The sequence below is a fragment of the Myotis myotis genome, unplaced genomic scaffold (assembly GCF_014108235.1).
Source record: "Myotis myotis isolate mMyoMyo1 unplaced genomic scaffold, mMyoMyo1.p scaffold_m19_p_1, whole genome shotgun sequence".
Lineage (NCBI taxonomy): Eukaryota > Metazoa > Chordata > Mammalia > Chiroptera > Vespertilionidae > Myotis > Myotis myotis.
This window is the reverse complement of record NW_023416313.1, coordinates 186,275,501-186,292,460: the sequence shown is the minus strand read 5'-3', so window position 1 is coordinate 186,292,460 and position 16,960 is coordinate 186,275,501. Positions and strand designations below refer to the sequence as shown.

General features: G+C 37.9%; 1 long non-coding RNA gene across 1 annotated transcript in view; it reads left to right on the top strand.

The window, feature by feature from the left end:
- The first annotated feature begins 7,428 nt into the window (after positions 1 to 7,428).
- LOC118655359 overlaps positions 7,429 to 16,960 on the top strand; it is a 70,699-nt gene continuing 61,167 nt past the window's right edge. Inside the window, exons 1-4 of the long non-coding RNA XR_004967258.1 lie at positions 7,429 to 7,606; positions 8,072 to 8,154; positions 11,074 to 11,136; positions 12,412 to 12,503. This is a non-coding gene — a long non-coding RNA (uncharacterized LOC118655359). The remainder of the gene's footprint in view (positions 7,607 to 8,071; positions 8,155 to 11,073; positions 11,137 to 12,411; positions 12,504 to 16,960) is intronic.

The following is a 16,960-nucleotide window of genomic DNA, read 5'->3' as shown; positions in this document are numbered from 1 at the left end:
GCCTGAGTCACCATGCCCATGTCGGGTAGTAAAGCTGGAAAAAGCCTGTTTAGAATAGAAGGTCTGAGGCATCGTTATGCATAGAAAGAAGGTTTTATGCCAACAGTTACTGTTTTGTTTTAAACCCATGAAAAGGAATTAGCAAGGAAAGTCAGAAAATCTTAGAGTAGATCAGTATGTTTTTCTCCTTATGTAATTCCTCCGAAATCTGGCAATGCTAAATAAGTACGTTTCTTTGCATAGATCCAATGAGACTGATTCCTAATAGTGGTCTTATTAACGGAAAACTTTGACTGGAGTATCATGTTTTGAAGAGCCCTATCTGAGCTATAAAGACTTGAAGCCACTAAGAATGCCACGAAGAAAGCCTGGTATCCTGCTTGGGAGCCCTGAAGATGGCTGGCGCTGGAGCATCAGGCCCATGCCCTACCATCACTGACGGTTGGTAAGAGTAGAAGGGGAGCAGTAAAGATGCCTCTGCATCCCTGCGGAACCCCCACACACTCTGGGCCGCAACAAGTAGGAGGGCTACTGAGATGGGCCTTAAAGCCTGGAGCGTGGGCTCAGGTGGAGTTGCTACAGGTGAGGGATTCACCTAACTCAGCAGATACTGCAGGCAGGCCTGATGGCAGCTGGATGGCTTGGCTTCCTGGCCCTACGGGGCACATTAAGGTTCAACCATGAAATTCCAGCAAAGGTAGTCAGTTACCATTCTTGTTGTGTTATGCAAACATCAGGAACTTGATTTGGCTTTTGATAGCCATGGAGGAATTTTAAGAAGAAAAATCCTGTTTCAATAGAAGTTGTTCTTTCCCTTCCACCGGGCCATTTGTTAAGCTTATAGGGATAGTTCAGTTGATAGTTCTGTGTGCCCAGTATGGGCCTCTAGCAACAGTGGAATAGAAATGCAGTCCGTCTCATGATTGAGCTGGAAGTTCCAAGACAAGGGGGGAATGAAAGGGCGAGGACTACGCCCTCCACCTTGCCCCAGGGTAAGGGCTACGCCCTCCACCTTGCCCCAGGGTAAGGGCTATGCCCTTCATCTTAACTTGGCCATGTGCTCAGCAAGCTTCTTCCCGGAAGATAGTCAAGGGAAGTGCACGCCATCACTATGACCACATCCTGCGTACTCGCGCCTGGCCAATCGGCAGGGCCCACAGTCCTTTCTCCTCCCCTTACCCCAAACCCCTATAAAACCTCTCTCCACACAGAGTTTTCTCTCTCTCGGCCATTGGAGCTTACCGTTGCATCGGTGAGTGTGGCAGGGGAGCCAAACCTAGGTTTGAAATGAATGACTCTTTGCTTTTGCATCGGACTCGCTGGCTCCCTGTGGGTTCTTGGGAATCATGAAATCTGGGCACAACACCTACATAAACAGTTGGACAACTTCAGCTGTAATGGAAATGCTAGAAATAAAAGTAACATGATGCCAACAGCAATGAAGAATACCTTTTTGTGGACTCACTAATAGACTTGGCGCAGCTGAGAAAAGAATCTGCACTTGAAGATAAGTCAATGAAAAGTATCCAAAGTGAAATACAAAGAGAAAAAAATGAATAAATACAATAAGACAGATGATTCAAAGCTGTGGGATAAAATCAAATTATCATACATGTAACTGGAATTTCAGGAGAAGAGCGAAAAAACAAAGCAGAAGTACTTGGAGAATAAAGGCTAAGGAGTTTTAAAAAAATGAATTAAAAATAACAGTTCGAAGAAGCTCAGAGAAGCCTAAGTAGGGTAATTTAAAAATAAAAGTACCTGGACACATCATAGTCAAATTACTAAAGACCACAGATAAAGAGACTTTTGTGAGGATAACCAGAGCAAAGAAACAGATTCTCATTCTCTTCTCTTGATTTCTCACTCTCCATTTTTCAACCCTTTGGAAAATAATTAAGCCATTCTTAGCTCAGGGATCACACAAAGAGACGGGTCATTGGCTGGATTTGGCTTGCTGGACATAATTTTTCAACCCCTCATCTAAAGCAGAAACTGGACTAACACATTATGAAATTCATTCAAATTTAAAATGACAATAACAAATAATAAGGGAGGAAATGGAAGTGTACTGTAGTAAGGGTCTCAATTTATGTGAAGTGGTATAACACTATTTAGAAATAGGTAAATTGTGATAAATCAAAAATATATGTAAGCCCTTAGTCATCACTAAAAATAGAGATTTGGCTAATTAGCCAATAGTGGAGATAAAATGGAATCTTAAGAAAACACCCAATACAAAAGAAGGCAAGACCATGACAAAAAAAAAAAAAATGGCTCAAATAGAAAATACCTAACAAAATAGTAGACTTAAACCCACCCGTAGCACTACATATATTAATGTAAATGATCTACACACCCCAATTAAAAGGCAGAGATTGTAGATTAGATGTTAAAAGTAGGATTATATACTTTAAAAATCCCCAAAATTTAAAAGGATGAGAAGATAGATAATTTGCAAATACTAATTAAAAGATAGCTGGAGTGGTAGTTGTATGAACATCAGACAAAATAGTCTGCAGAACAAGGACTATTAGGAGATATAAAGAGGGCTATTACATAATGATAAAGAGGTCAATCCACCTCTTTTACAAGGAGATCTTTAGAAGCTGATCTGCAAGGAGAATTAGATAAATCTATTAAGTAGCTGGATACATCAGCACCCTTAGTAATTGATATAACAAGTAAACAAAATCTATAACGATATAAAAGACCTGAACAATGTTGAACTTTACCTTGTTGACATTTGTAGAACATTCCACTCAACCACAGAAGAAAATACATTGGGTTTTTTGTTTGTTTGTTTGTTTGTTTTTGAGTATACATAGAAGATTCACCAAGGTAGATTGTATTCTGGACCATAAATAAATCTAAACTAGTTGAAGAGATTGAAATCATACATTTGCTCTATGGTTACAATGGAAATAAAATAGAAGTCACTAATAGATACCTGGAAATGTTCTAAATTTTTGGAAATTAATCAACACACTTCTAAATAACCTTGGGTTAAAGAAGAAGTCATAAGAGAATCAGACAAATTTTGAGATTAAATGCAAATAGACACCCAACATAACAAGATGTGTGACAGCTAAAACAGGGCTTAGATGGAAATTAAAAGGATGATAAGGTAATATGGACAACTTAATGTAATAAATTTGATAAATTAGAGATGGGCCATTGCCTGTTTTGTAAATAAAATTTTTTTTTGGAACAAGGCCTCACCCATTTGTTTACATATTGTATATGGCTCAGTAGTTGCAGCAGAGACCATATAGCCCACAAGCCTAGATGTTTACTATCTAGCAATTTAAGAAAAAGTTTGCCAACCCCTGATTTAGGTGAGTTAATCAAATTCCTTAAGAGAGCTAAATACCAGATCTCATGAACAAGTAGACAACATAACATTAATTACTGTATATTTATTGAAGAACTTGAATTTGTAGTTAAAAACTTCTTCAGAAAGAAAGCTCCAGGCTTAGATGGTTTTACTGGCAAATTCTACCAAGTGTTTAAGGAAAAATAATATGAATTCTATACAAGGTCTTCCAAAAACAATAGAAGAGGAAGATGTACTTGCCTGTATTACCCTGAGACCAAATCCAGACAAAGTTGTTACGAAAGAAAAAACAACCAGTATCTATCATTCATTATAGCATGGATAGACATGGAGAGCATTATGCTAAGCAAAATAAGCCAGTTGGAGAAAGATAAATATCACATGATCTCACTCATTTGTGGAATATAATGAACAACACAAACTGATGGTCAAAAATAGATCCAGAGACAGAAAAGCATTGAACCGGCTGTCAAACTTCAGAGGGAAGGCAGGGGAGGTAAGAGATCAACCAAAGGATTTGTATGCATGCATATAAGCATAACCAATGGACACAGTAGCGGGGTGAGGAAATGTGCAGGGGATGGGGGTGGTTGGGGAGAGGTCAATGGGGGGAAAAAGACATATGTAATATAAGTAATACTTTAAACAATAAAGAATTAAAAAAAGGAAATTTGGACACAGGCATGCATGCACGGAGGAAAGACCATGTGAAGACTAAGGCTAAGGGAGAGAAGACAGCCATCTACGGATAAGGAGAGAGGCCTCAGAATGCCGTCAACCCTGTCAACACCTTGATCTCAGACTTCCAGTCCCCAGAACTATGAAACAATAAAGTTCTGTTGTTTAAAAAACAAACAAAAAACAACAACCAGTATTCTTCATAGGCATGCACACAAAATCTTCAACAAAAATTACCAAGTACAACCTAATAATAGATGGAAAAGAGTACATCATAGCTAAGTGGAGTTTATATCAAGGATGCAAGGTTGGCTCAATACTGTCAGGCTTACTTCTTTAATATTTTAGAAAATGTCTGCTAAATACTCAAGTCTAAATAACCATAGTTTATTCTTTCCAGTAAAATGGTGTTCTATGAAAAACAAACGAAAACTTGGCTAGTTTAGCTCTCAGTGCAATCACACAATTGCTTTTTCTTAAGATAACATCATACTTTGAAATGCTGCATTGGTTCTTTGTTTACACTTTCCATTTCATCACTTAACATTAAAAAGACATAATTTCACTGCTTCATCAAAGATATTTTTAACTGCCACTGAATTCTTCCCCACTCCCGCCACCAACACTGAAAGTGTCATAATGACTATTAAACCTGCTGAATTAGGGGAAAGAAAAAAGTCTGATGAAATAAAAATCACAAGACAGAGAAATGCCCCTTTTCTACAGTAAAATCTATAAAGTCAAAAATATATCACTGCCATTTTAGAAATATGGGAAAGTCATTTATCCTGGCAATTGTGGCTTTACAAACACAGACAAGTTATTTGAGTTTTCCCAAAACATAAATTCATACCCTATATAATACCCTCTCCTCAAGTAGGTGGGACCTGTGACTTGCTTTCAACCAATAGAATATGGCAAAGGCAATGAGTGTCACTCTCACAACTACATTAAAATATGTGTATATAATACATACATACAGCCATCTTGCTAGCATGCACTAGAGATCCTCTTCACTTCTTAATGGAGCGAGTAGGATTCCTCTAAGTACTGCAGGTAAACTCTGGTCAGCAGCCTGCAAAAATCCTGGGGGCCTCAGTCAGAGAGCTCAAGTAGATAAATTCTGCCAACAATCTGAATGAGTTTGGAAGTGGATTCTTCCTTACTAAGCCTCCAGATGAAAATGCAGCTTGTGAAACTCTGAGCAGAGGACACCATCAATTCATGCCTGGACTCCTGACTCATAGAAATTGTGAGATAGAAAAATATGTACTACAGCTGGCGTGGCTCAGTTGTTGAGTGTCGACCTATGAACCAGGAGGTCACAGTTCAATTCCCAGTGGGGACTCATGCCCAGGTTGTGGGCTTGATCCCCAGTGTGGGCCATGCAGGAGGCAGCTGATCAATGTTTCTCATTATTGATGTTTCTATCTCTCTCCCCCTCTCCCTTTCTCTCTGAAATCAGTAACAAAAATGTATTTTAAAAATCTGTAGAACTGACTTTGGCAGTGTGAATAAAACATAGCCTCTTTTTTTCATGGCACATTCTAGTGCATGTGAGATAGAAAATAAACAAGTAATACAAAGATGGGTGATGACCACTATGAAGAAAACTATGTCAAAGGCAAATGGGGAGTAGTATGGGAGACATTTTAAAAAATAGGAAATAGGTAAGGAAGGCACACTGTTAAGATATTTGAGCAAAAAAAGAAGAAGAAGAAGAAGCAAGGAAGCAAGACTTACAGTTCTTTGTGAGGAAAAAAATGTTTTAGACCAGTGGTTCTCAACCTGTAGGTCGCGACCCCTTTGGGGGTCAAATGACCCTTTCACAGGGGTTGCCTAAGACCATTGGAAAACACAAATATAATTACATATTGTTTTTGTGATTAATCACTATGCTTTAATTATGTTCAATTTGAAACAATGAAAATACATCCTGCATATCAGATATTTACATTACGATTCATAACAGTAGCAAAATTACAGTTATGAAGTAGCAACAAAAATAATTTTATGGTTGGGGGTCACCACAACATGAGGAACTGTATTAAAGGGTCGCAGCATTAGGAAGGTTGAGAACCACTGTTCAAGACAAAGGGACTAGCAAATGCAAAGGCGCTGAGGTGGGGAAAAGCCTAATGGTTTTTTTTGTTTGTTTTGTTTTGTTTTTAAATTTTGTTTTGTTGCTTAAAGTATTACAAAGAGTATTATGTATGTCTCCTCCCCCCACCCCTTGACATTCCCCCAGCCTCCCCTACCCCCCAGGGTCTTATGTCCATTGGTTATGCTTATATGCATGCATATAAGTCCTTCGGTTGATCTCTTACCCCTCCCCTCCCACCCCCCAACCCTCTCCAGCCTTCCCACTGTAGTTTGACAGTCTGTTAGATGCTGCTCTGCCTCTGTAAAAGCCTGATGTTTTTAAGGAACACTAAGGAACTCATTGGCTGGAATGTGAGGAAAGAATAGTAGAAAATGAGGTTGGAGATATAGCCAAAGGTCTTTTCACTCAAGGCTTTATTAGTCATGGCAAGGACCTCACATTCTAAGTGTGATTGGAAACCATTAGACCATTTTAAGTGTCCAGGAGAGTGATGTAACCTGATTTTTCAGTCCAAGTGATCCTTCTATTGCTGAGCAGAAAATAGGCTGAGCTGAATAAGGACAGAAGGAGGAGGATAGTTAGAAGGTGATTGCAATAATTCAAATGAGAGCTGACAGTATGGCTTGGTCTCGGATGATGAAGGTAGGAGAATTCTGGATATATTTGGAAAGTATAGCTGACAGATTTGCTGATGGATTAAATGGGAGGTGTGAGAGAAAACAACAAGGCAAGGGTGACACCCAAGAATTTTGGGCTGAGCCACTGGAAGGATGGAATTACCATCAATTGAGATACGATATTCCAGGCTGGGAGGTGGAATAGGGAATCAGGAATTTAATTTTTATCTGTTAGGTTTAAGATGCTTGTTAGACATTCAGGTGGCAATGTCAAATAGTCCAAAGGATATACAAATCAAGAGTTGAGAGGAGAGGTTTGATCTGGAGGTGTAACTCAGGAGTTGCCAGGGTGTAGCCACAAGACTGAGTGAGAACACAAAAGTGAACGCAGGAGAGAAAAGCATTTCAATTACTGAACCTAGGAGATGCCAACATATAGGGGTCAGAGAGATGAGGTACTGGGAGACTGGTTTGAATCAGAGAGAGCAATTTGGATGTGAATGGTATTTAAATCCGTGGGATTGGATGAGATCACCTAGAGAAGGAATGTAGGATGAAAAGAGATGGAATCCTGGGGAACCAAAGCATTTTAAACAGCTGTCGGAGAGGTGGAGGAAAACCAAGAGAATATGCTATCACTTTAGTGCCTTTAGGCCAGAGATGGGAGTGTCTCTCTAAGAGTGGATATTTACTTGTCTCAGATAAGGTGGAGAGAGCAAGATGTCAAAAAGGTGACTTGGCAGCAAGGGTCATTGGTGTCCTCAAAACAAATTTCAGTGTAGAGGTTGTGGAGAGAAGCCAGATTGAAGAGGGTTTCTATATGAATTGGAAAGAGTGGAAGAAGAGCTACTGAGAAATTTTGCTACAAAGGTAAGCAGAGAAATGGGGCAATAGCAAAAGGGGCATGTGAAGCCAGAGTAATTTTTTTAGGATAGGAGTTACTTCAACATAGAATGAGGGGGTGATGGAAGGAGGGAAGTTCTTCATAAGGGGGTTCTGACTGGGATCCATCATTTAGGTGGAGGCATTGCTCTTCCATAGGAGGAGAGCCACGTTCTTAGTAGTAAACAGGGAAGGAGAAGGTATAGACACAGGTAGATTTGCATAGTGATAGGAAAATAGAATTTCTGCCTAATTTATTGTGTTGTCAGTGGAGTATACAAGATTATAAGCTAAAATTGAGACAGGACAATGAAGTAGGAGGTTTGAGGAGAAAAGAGAAAGCAGAGTCAGTTTGAGTGTAGGAAACTAGATAAAGTTGGTTTGATGGGCATTTGAGGTGGAATCATGAACTTAACATGCATTTACTTTGCTGTGGATGTGATTTTTCTCTAGCTGTGTTCGGCTATTGGGATCCTTATTGGAAGAGAGGAGGCAGATACTTGATTCTTTCATCTTTGCCAAGCAAGCATGAAAAGGTACAAGTGGGAGAATAGGAGTCAAGGGTAACTTAGAGCTTATGTTAGTGAGAGATTAAATGATGGGCCATGGGATAGAAGCCAGACAAATTCTAAATGATATAGGAAGGGTCTAAACAGAGAGAGTGGCAACATCAGTGGATTGAAGACCATAATATGGTTGATGAACTGGTGGTCTTTCTATAAGTTGTGCATGTGATTTTTAGCTATAAAATGTTAACGTTTCCAAAGACTTGATTCAATTCTTCTATAATTGATAGAATCCCCTTGAAGGAGGCCAATAGGAAAGAACTGTTTTTGCCAGAATTTTATTGTCCGTGGAGTGTTTGATGTTTTTGGCTTTGAGGCCACATCAGTCTTGAAGGTTACAACCAAGATTGGTTAGAACATAGTAATAGCAATTTCTGAGTCAGAATTCCAGTTCTCTGCACGTTCCTACCTTTCTGTTCCCTCGTCCTGCAGTGACAAGTTCTAAAGCACCCAGAACATCTTCCTGTTCTCCCATTAGCGAAGTTTATCTCAGATACTATAATGTTGGCTCTCATGCCATTTCCTCTTTTGTGGTTGTATCTGCCCATCTGATCTACTCACTGTTCTGAAATAAAGGTGAGAGCAAGGAGAGGTCTTCTCATTTGTGTTAAAAATATGTTTATTAAACTTGTACATGAAGTCTTCTGACTCTGTCTTACTATATCATTTTTGTTTTTGCAAATCTTTTACTAAACTTGTCCTTTCAGAATAACTCAGCTTTTTCTCCCCCAGAACTTTATTCTCTATTCCTTGGGGTATAAACAATAGGCAGCCAGGTTGAAGGCAATACAATTAATTGATACCACATTGAGTTCTGCTCAAAATCATTCCTTCCCACCACATTCAGGAATTGCTACATGAGGAAATAATTACTGAAAATTTTCTGGGATTATGAAAGATACCAGTTCACAAATTCAGGAAGTTTATAAATTCCTAAGCAGATTAAATAAAAAGAAATCCATACTAGACACACAGTGAAACAACAAAACATCAAAGACCATCTTAAAAGGTGCAGGAGAAAAAGATGACCAAATACAATAATGATATGTAAGTAGGGGAAGAAGTTAATAGAGTTAGTATAGTTTATGATCCCTGGGAAAAAATAAAGTTATTGATTTTAGGTTATAAAAGGCAATAAGTATGCATTTTTGTAATTTTGAGGGTATCTACTAAAAGAATCAAAAACTTTAACACTATGAGTGGTGGAGGGGGGCGGGGGGGGGGGGAATTGTAGCATAAAAAATAACCAAAAGAAGGCAAGAAAGGAAAATAAAGGAAACATAAAATAGGAGGGATAAATAAGACAGATTTAAACTGAAATGCCAGTAAGTAAGTGCAAATGGACCAAATGTTCAAATTAAATGATTGTTAGGCAGGATTAAAAAAAGCCAATCATATACACTTTACAAGAGATACATGTTAAATATACAGAAAGGTTAAAGTAAAAGGATAAAAAAAGTTATATCATTCAATTTCTAAGTAAGAGAAAACTGGTCAGATAGACATTAAGGCAAAGAGCATAATTAAAGATCACTTCATAATGACAAATGTTTAATTCATCAGTAATTTATAAGTTGTAAATGTATAATTACCTAATAGTTTCAAATTATATGCAGCATAAAGTAATAGAAGTTCATAAGTTTTCCACCATATTCAATTTTTAAGTATCTAAGTAATTAATAGAGCCAATAGGAAAAAAATAAGGGAAGATAATTGAAGATTTAAACAATGTGATTTGTAAATGACTAACTCCCTTCACCAAACTGCAAAATACACGTTCTTTTCCAGCACACATGGGACATGTATAAGAAGTGACATGTGCTGAGCCATAAAGCAGGTCTCAATAATTTAACGACTAAAACCATACAGTGCATGTCCTCTGACCACAGTGCAATTAATCTAGAAATCACCAAATGATAACTAGACATGTAGCATTAAGGAGCTGATATACAAGCCTGTGTTTGAGATAAAAATTCATGAGCCATCCAGCTCACTAGTAGCAAAACTTGGAATTAAACCTGTCACCTTCACATCCACTTAGAGCAGTGGTTCTCAACTTTCCTAATGCCACGACCCTTTAATACAGTTCCTCATGTTGTGGTGACCCCCAATTTCATTGTTACAAATTGAACATAATTAAAGCATAGTGATTAATCACAAAAACAATATGTAATTATATACGTGTTTTCTGATGGTCTTAGGCGAACCCTGTGAAAGGGTCGTTTGACCCACAAAGGGGTCATGACCCACAGGTTGAGAACCGCTGATTTAGAGGGATGATACCAAAGAAAGTCTTTCCTGTCCCTAACATTTCATTTTGCACATGTACAAACAATACTAAAATGACCTATTACTGGGTTTTTAAGTAAGAGAATTCAAACATCTTTCCCACTTAGAGCTGATTCATATTCTAACACTTTATGGTTTGCAGGTTGTAATTTCATAGTCTCTTAAAATAATCCTTATTTTTTTCTATTAATAAGATATATTAATGGAAGCTTTTCCAAGATTCCATTTGGATAACCCAGAGTCCATCCTTATATAGACCTCAAGAGCTATTAAAAAACAGATGCAGAATCTGGAGTCTTGTGAAATAGTCCAGACAGCCCTCCTGACTTAGAGTAGGCAAAACTTCACGTCAGCTGCTTAATCAAATAAAACACTGACTTCCTCCGACATCAGATGCAGCCTGGAGTTTCTGTTTCCCATGAGGATATTTTATATAGTTAGGAAGCCTATTTTTGAAGAATTAATTTTCCTCACATTTAAACCTATTTCCTTGTTTGAGATACAACATAACCAGATAGCCAGTCCTTTGTGCCATGAATGTCCTGAAAGTCTGGTTTATTGTAAGTAGAGTGACTAATGCATTTAAATCTCTTCCCAAAGATACTGGGACTGGACTGTGAGGATACACCAGCCAGCTGTAAATGGTCTTGACCAATGTGAACAGTAAGTAAATCCCAAATGAGACAGTAAGGTAGGATTATTCTTGTTTCTAAAGATACACTTGGGGAGGGGAGGAAGCTATTGGAAGATAGTTTTCCTAAAAATAGTCTAATGAAAGTGTCAAAGAAACTCTCGTGTTTGCTAAAGGGAATTAAGAATAGTTATATATCCAGAAACATCCGGGAGAGGCAGTATTGTACAGTGGTTAGAGGGCTTTGGATTTTGTTCCAATTAATATGGGAATTTACGCACAGGTGACCCAAGCGCCTCATTTGGATATACCAATACAGACGTCAAAGGGTACTTACTATTAATTAATATGGCCGAACTTAACCAAAAACTAAGAAGAGAGAAGACACAGGGAACAAACAATGCAAGAAATCACACAGGTTTAATTATCAGAGAGCTGATGGGTTTCAGTCCTTGGCAGGCCACCCGGAGACACTCGCTGACAGAGACACACGGAGGTCGTCCAATACGCCGCAGCAAGGAGCTCGGTCTCTTGACTCGAAGAGAGGCCTCTTAACAGTCTGGGCTCAAAGGCAGAGCAGGAATGGCAGTTTGGCAGTTTCCAGGGGGGAGGAGAACGGCTTGTCTGTGGAAGAGCAGACAGGCGTCTGAACCGCAGCAGATTTGCTCTCCTTAAATCCTTGAAGCTGGGCGTCTTCAGTGTCTCCTATCGGGTGCCATACACGGGTGCCGCCCTGTTATCTAGGGATACACTCAGGCGGGAAAGTTGTGTACATGTCCAAAGCTTATCAATCACACACACACATCTTATTTTGGAGTTGTTTACAAGTTTTGGTCTAAGAATAAAATGGGGTCTACTTATGCTAACTTGTGCTAATACAAAAATGGAGTCTACTTATGCTAACTAAACTTATTACTATAACAGGCTTCTTCAGTGTCTCATATCAGTGTGCTCCGGTGGCCTTCTGGGCTCATCAGGATGCACACGCAGGGGGTTACAAGGTACTTATCAGAGTTAACATGCAGGGAGTTGTTGATCAGGAGTTACAAGTTATTTGTCAGGAGTTAACATGCAGGGCGTTACAAGTTACTTATCAGGGTCTCACACACACACACACACAAATTAAGTTCCTCTTCTAAGTAAAGTTTAAAATTCACTCTAATAAAGAAATGAAATTTGATTATGCTATCTTATACTAACTAAACTTATTACTATAACAGATTTGGACTGATAAATGTTTGAGTCCTTATTCTTCAATTATTAGCTGTGTGATATTGTAAAGTTACTTAACAATCTTTATGTTTTAGTTTTTTCTTTGTTGAAAATACTGCTCACCACACAGTGTTGAAGATTAAATGGGAGAATTTATAGTAAGCCTTTGATAAAAGTCATCTTAGAGGTGGGTTCATTTATTAGAAATTTTTTCCTATTAGCACAGTCATACTTTCTTATAAGAATTCAGAGAATACAGAAATATACAAAGAATGCAATAGCTGCCTCTCTTCCCTCCAGCTCTAATTCTACAGTCACATGGTAACCACTATTAACACTTTGCATTTGATCTTGTAAATATTTCACTTATTTGAAATGCCCATGTCAGTAGATGTGTTTCTATTTTATTTACTTTTTCTTTTCATATATAACATTAGAATATTTCCCCTTCACTTTCTGGTGTTAAATCAATATTTAGTATTTACACTGAGATCAGGAAGGAGAGGTTTTTTAGTCCTCACCAGAGGACATGTTCATTGATTTTGAGAGAGAGAGAGAATATCAACTGGCTGCCTTTCATAAGTGCCCCCGCCGGGGATCAAACCCGAAACCTGGGTATGTGCTCTAAACAGGAATTTAACCCGCCTTTCGGTATACAGGACGTGGCTCCAACCAACTGGGCCACACTGACCAGGGCCGTAGTTGATTTTTTATACTCGGGCTTGCTCTTCAAACCTGAACATTGAAAATTGACATACTTACACCTACAGTGTCCTTTGTTTGGCTGAAAAGAACACCCCCCTAATGTCCCAGAGGGCAGTGCTTCAGAGCACCATTCAGTACTGAGTAGCCCTCCCCCAGATGTCCTGCTGAGGGAGGACTCCCCCTCGTGTCTGACTACATAATAAATTAGAAAATATGCAGTAATTACAATACTTGCAAATGGCATAATTGATTCTCTGAAGTTTCATGAAACATATCTTTAGATCACATCATTCAGTCATTTACATTCATTCCTTCAACAAACAAACATCTGGCACCTGCTAAGTGCCAGACCCTGAGCTAAGTGTTATGGATATAAAGTCAAATCAGGTATGACCCATTACCTGAAGGCCCTAGGATGCTAGGGAATCCCAGAGGAGGATCAGCTAAATCTCGCTGAGGATCAGACAACTTTCTAGGGAGAGGATGCTTGAGCTGAATTTTGAACTATGAGTATAAATTGCTGAAGGAATTTCCAGGGAAAGAAAGAGCATGGGTAATGACGGTACCCATGGCATTGTTTCTGCATGCACCAGGTCAAGAGCAAGAGTTACATATGGAATGAAGGGTATTTGGAAAAAGGAAGTCTAGGGGACCACAGAGGAACAGGAACCAGATACTGCAAAGTTTTAATCAAACTAATGAGCTTGAATTGTGACTCACAGGTCATGAATTTAGGTTATAAGTTTATTAGGTGATTACTCCCTCTCAGGAATAAAATTTTAAAAAAAGAAAACTTCAAATATTTCTCTTTTGATGAAAGAGAAAAAATTAAACATCTATGATGAATTGAGGGTAAAGCCTATGATCTTCCTTCCCAACATGATAATTACAATCATTTTAGAATAATAGTTCCTTTCTACCATCCTCTCTGTGTTAGCGTAAGTAGATTAAACCCTCTGGGGACCTCAGAGTTATAGGTGAATATTTTATCCTGGATATTATAACAAATTAGAAACTGTATGGGGCTAAGTCATTTCCTGAAGTATTTTTCCAGGCTATTAGAATACCCTTTATTCCATGCAATGTAAGACACTCAAAATGGGGCCTGAGTTAGTAAACCTCCCTTAGCATTTTATTTATTATAGCTCCAGGAAACAACTTGGGTATAGGAAAAACAGAGACCAATATCTGCACATCCATTTTCTTTCTTTAGTTTGGCTTCAGAGAGCTCCAGTATCTCTCTATTTTTCTAGAAGACCGGATCTTTGAGAAACAGATTCCCACAATGAAATCTTAATGTAATTCAAGAAGTCAGAAAGGGTGAAATTTATTTTTAGATGTTTTCTTATTTTAAAATGCAGTAAAAACATTTTGTCTGTTGGTTTTAATACCCCTTTATGTGTTTTTAAAGTTATGTTCTGGTTTACCGTGAGGTTTTAGACTGCTAACGTTTCAGAAGTTCATCAGTATTGATAATGCTTATTTCTAATTCTCTATGTGTGGTGGTTGCTGCAAAAATGGTCGACAATGAAGTGATTCTGTTCTAAACGCCACAAAAATATTGCCTCATAATACCTAGTATTTATTTGGTTTCTCCATTGATAATGCCTTTTCCCATACATTCCCATACATTTACAAGCTAGAAAAGTAATTCAGAGATTCCAATGAGTAGATCCCAAACTTAATTCATCCTTCTCTCTCATCACCTAGGAGAGCTTTTCATAAAATAGATTCATGAGCTTCACTCCCCTAATCAACCTCCAAGACACTGCTTTAAAAGTTTATAAAAGCTGCCCAGATGACACTGATAGAATGAACTCCATTGGAAATTCCTGTTTAAGGATACTTTTCTAGAACTCTTAAGGAACAGAGCTAGAACTCAAACCAAAGATGCTGACTGCAAGTCATAGGTGTTTCCCATAGGTCACAAGTCAGGGACAATACAGGGTCTGGGACGGTGGATAAAGGATGTGGGTTGATGTTTAAAAGGTAAACGTTAGAGCAATTTTTCTTCAAAACAGAGCTTTTAAAAGTGAAGATGATTGTTCTTTTCCAAGATTCTAGAAATCATCTCAAATGCAATTATTATAAACATATAAGATGTCATGTCTAACATTGAGAGCATAAAATTTTAAAAATGAAACTCACCGAAAAAAACCACTACCTACCAGACAGTAATGTCTTCATTGTCCTTTTCCTTCTCATAATTATTGACAGACATGCATTATAAAAAGAATTTAAGTATTGGTGGGAAAGAATTTGAGAGTTATTTCTAGTAATCCCTTGTTCCCTTAATGGTCTGGTATCAGATTTTTTAAAAATGTGTATCTGACTTTATTTTGTTAACACTTGTTCTAATCTTAACTTCATAAATTGGAGGCTTTCCATCCCCACTAATATAAGGGGAAATCTGGGAGCTGGGCTGCCCATTGCTATTGGCCCCCTGAGAAAGGTCGTTAGCTTTTCATCTACTAGAGAAAATAATGATTTGTATAGCTCTCAAGTGTCTTTTTATTTATTTTTTTAAATCTTCATTGCTGAAAATATTACATATGTCCTCCTTTCCCCCCATTAACCCTTTCTAGCCCACCCCCCGGCCCCCTAACCCAGACTTTCATCACCCTATTGTCTGTGTCCACGGGTTATGCACATATGCATACAAGTTCTTTGCTTGATCACTTTCAAGTGTCTTTTTAAAATGGCGTTTATTTTTCTTTGATGATATATTTCAACTCACATTTTATATTTTCTGAATGAGTAATCTTGGAGGTAAATGCCCTTTATAAGTATGGATGACAGGCAGTTGAATAGACGAAGCTTCTAAAGAAACTATTTTGTACCTTTTAAAAAAAATTAAAAAAATTCTTTCTAAATGAAAACTCACCCACACATTCTTATTTTATGTTTTTGGATTTTCAGATCTTGTTATCTTTTAAAGAAAAGCATAGTCTTAAACAACAGTCAAAATACATATTAACAGAAGTTCAGTGTATGTTCATGTAATTTTAGAGCTTGGCTATGTATGTGCATGTGTATGTATGTGTGTATTTATGTATGTGTGTTTTGGGTACCAATATATTTAAGAAACTATTTTAAGAGAAAAATATACCCTTAACTAGCTTGCTTGTATTTTGCTTTTATTGTATGAAATTTAGCATAATGAGTAGTTTATTCTGTGTCTGTGTTTTAACTTGTTTTGCTTGTCATTACTGCTCTCTCATGGTTACCAAAAGGAATATTTGTAAATATTTGTAACATCAGGAATCTTGTTTCATCTTTGGTTTAACAGTCTAAAATTCTTTAGAATACAAATAAAAATCCCAGAACACTTAAGAGTGTTGAAGAAATGGTAATTAAAATAGTAATTTGAAAACAGGACCTTGTACATCATAAGCTTCAGATTGAATGCTGTACTGCCCATGGTCAGGGTAGTGGTGGACCTCAATTCCATAAATATTGTGTATCCACTGGGGGCTTCTTGTTGGCAAATGGAGTGTATATGTGCATGTATGCATTTTTCTGGGGGTCAGACTCTTCATGTTCTTTAAATTGTCTAAGGATTTCATAACCCCAAAAGACAGAGAACTACTAGTTTTATCTTGTAACTTGTTAAAAGTTACAAGATAAATGTGTCCATTTCACTCTCTAATTTAGACTTTCCAAACATCACTTATCTACCAGTCAGGTTTCTCCAGAGAAATAGAAACAATAGGATATTATAACATGTGGAGATGTATAAGTATATAGGAGGAGATTTATTATCGATTCACGTGATTACGGGGGCTGAGAAATCCCTTGATCTGGAGTCTGCAGGCTGGAGAACCAGGACGGAGGGTGACGTGATTCAGTCTGAGCTCGAAGGTCTGAGAATGGGGGACTGATGGTCTAAGTCCCAATCTGAGTCTGAAAGCCCAAGAACCAGGAGCGCCTATGTCTGAG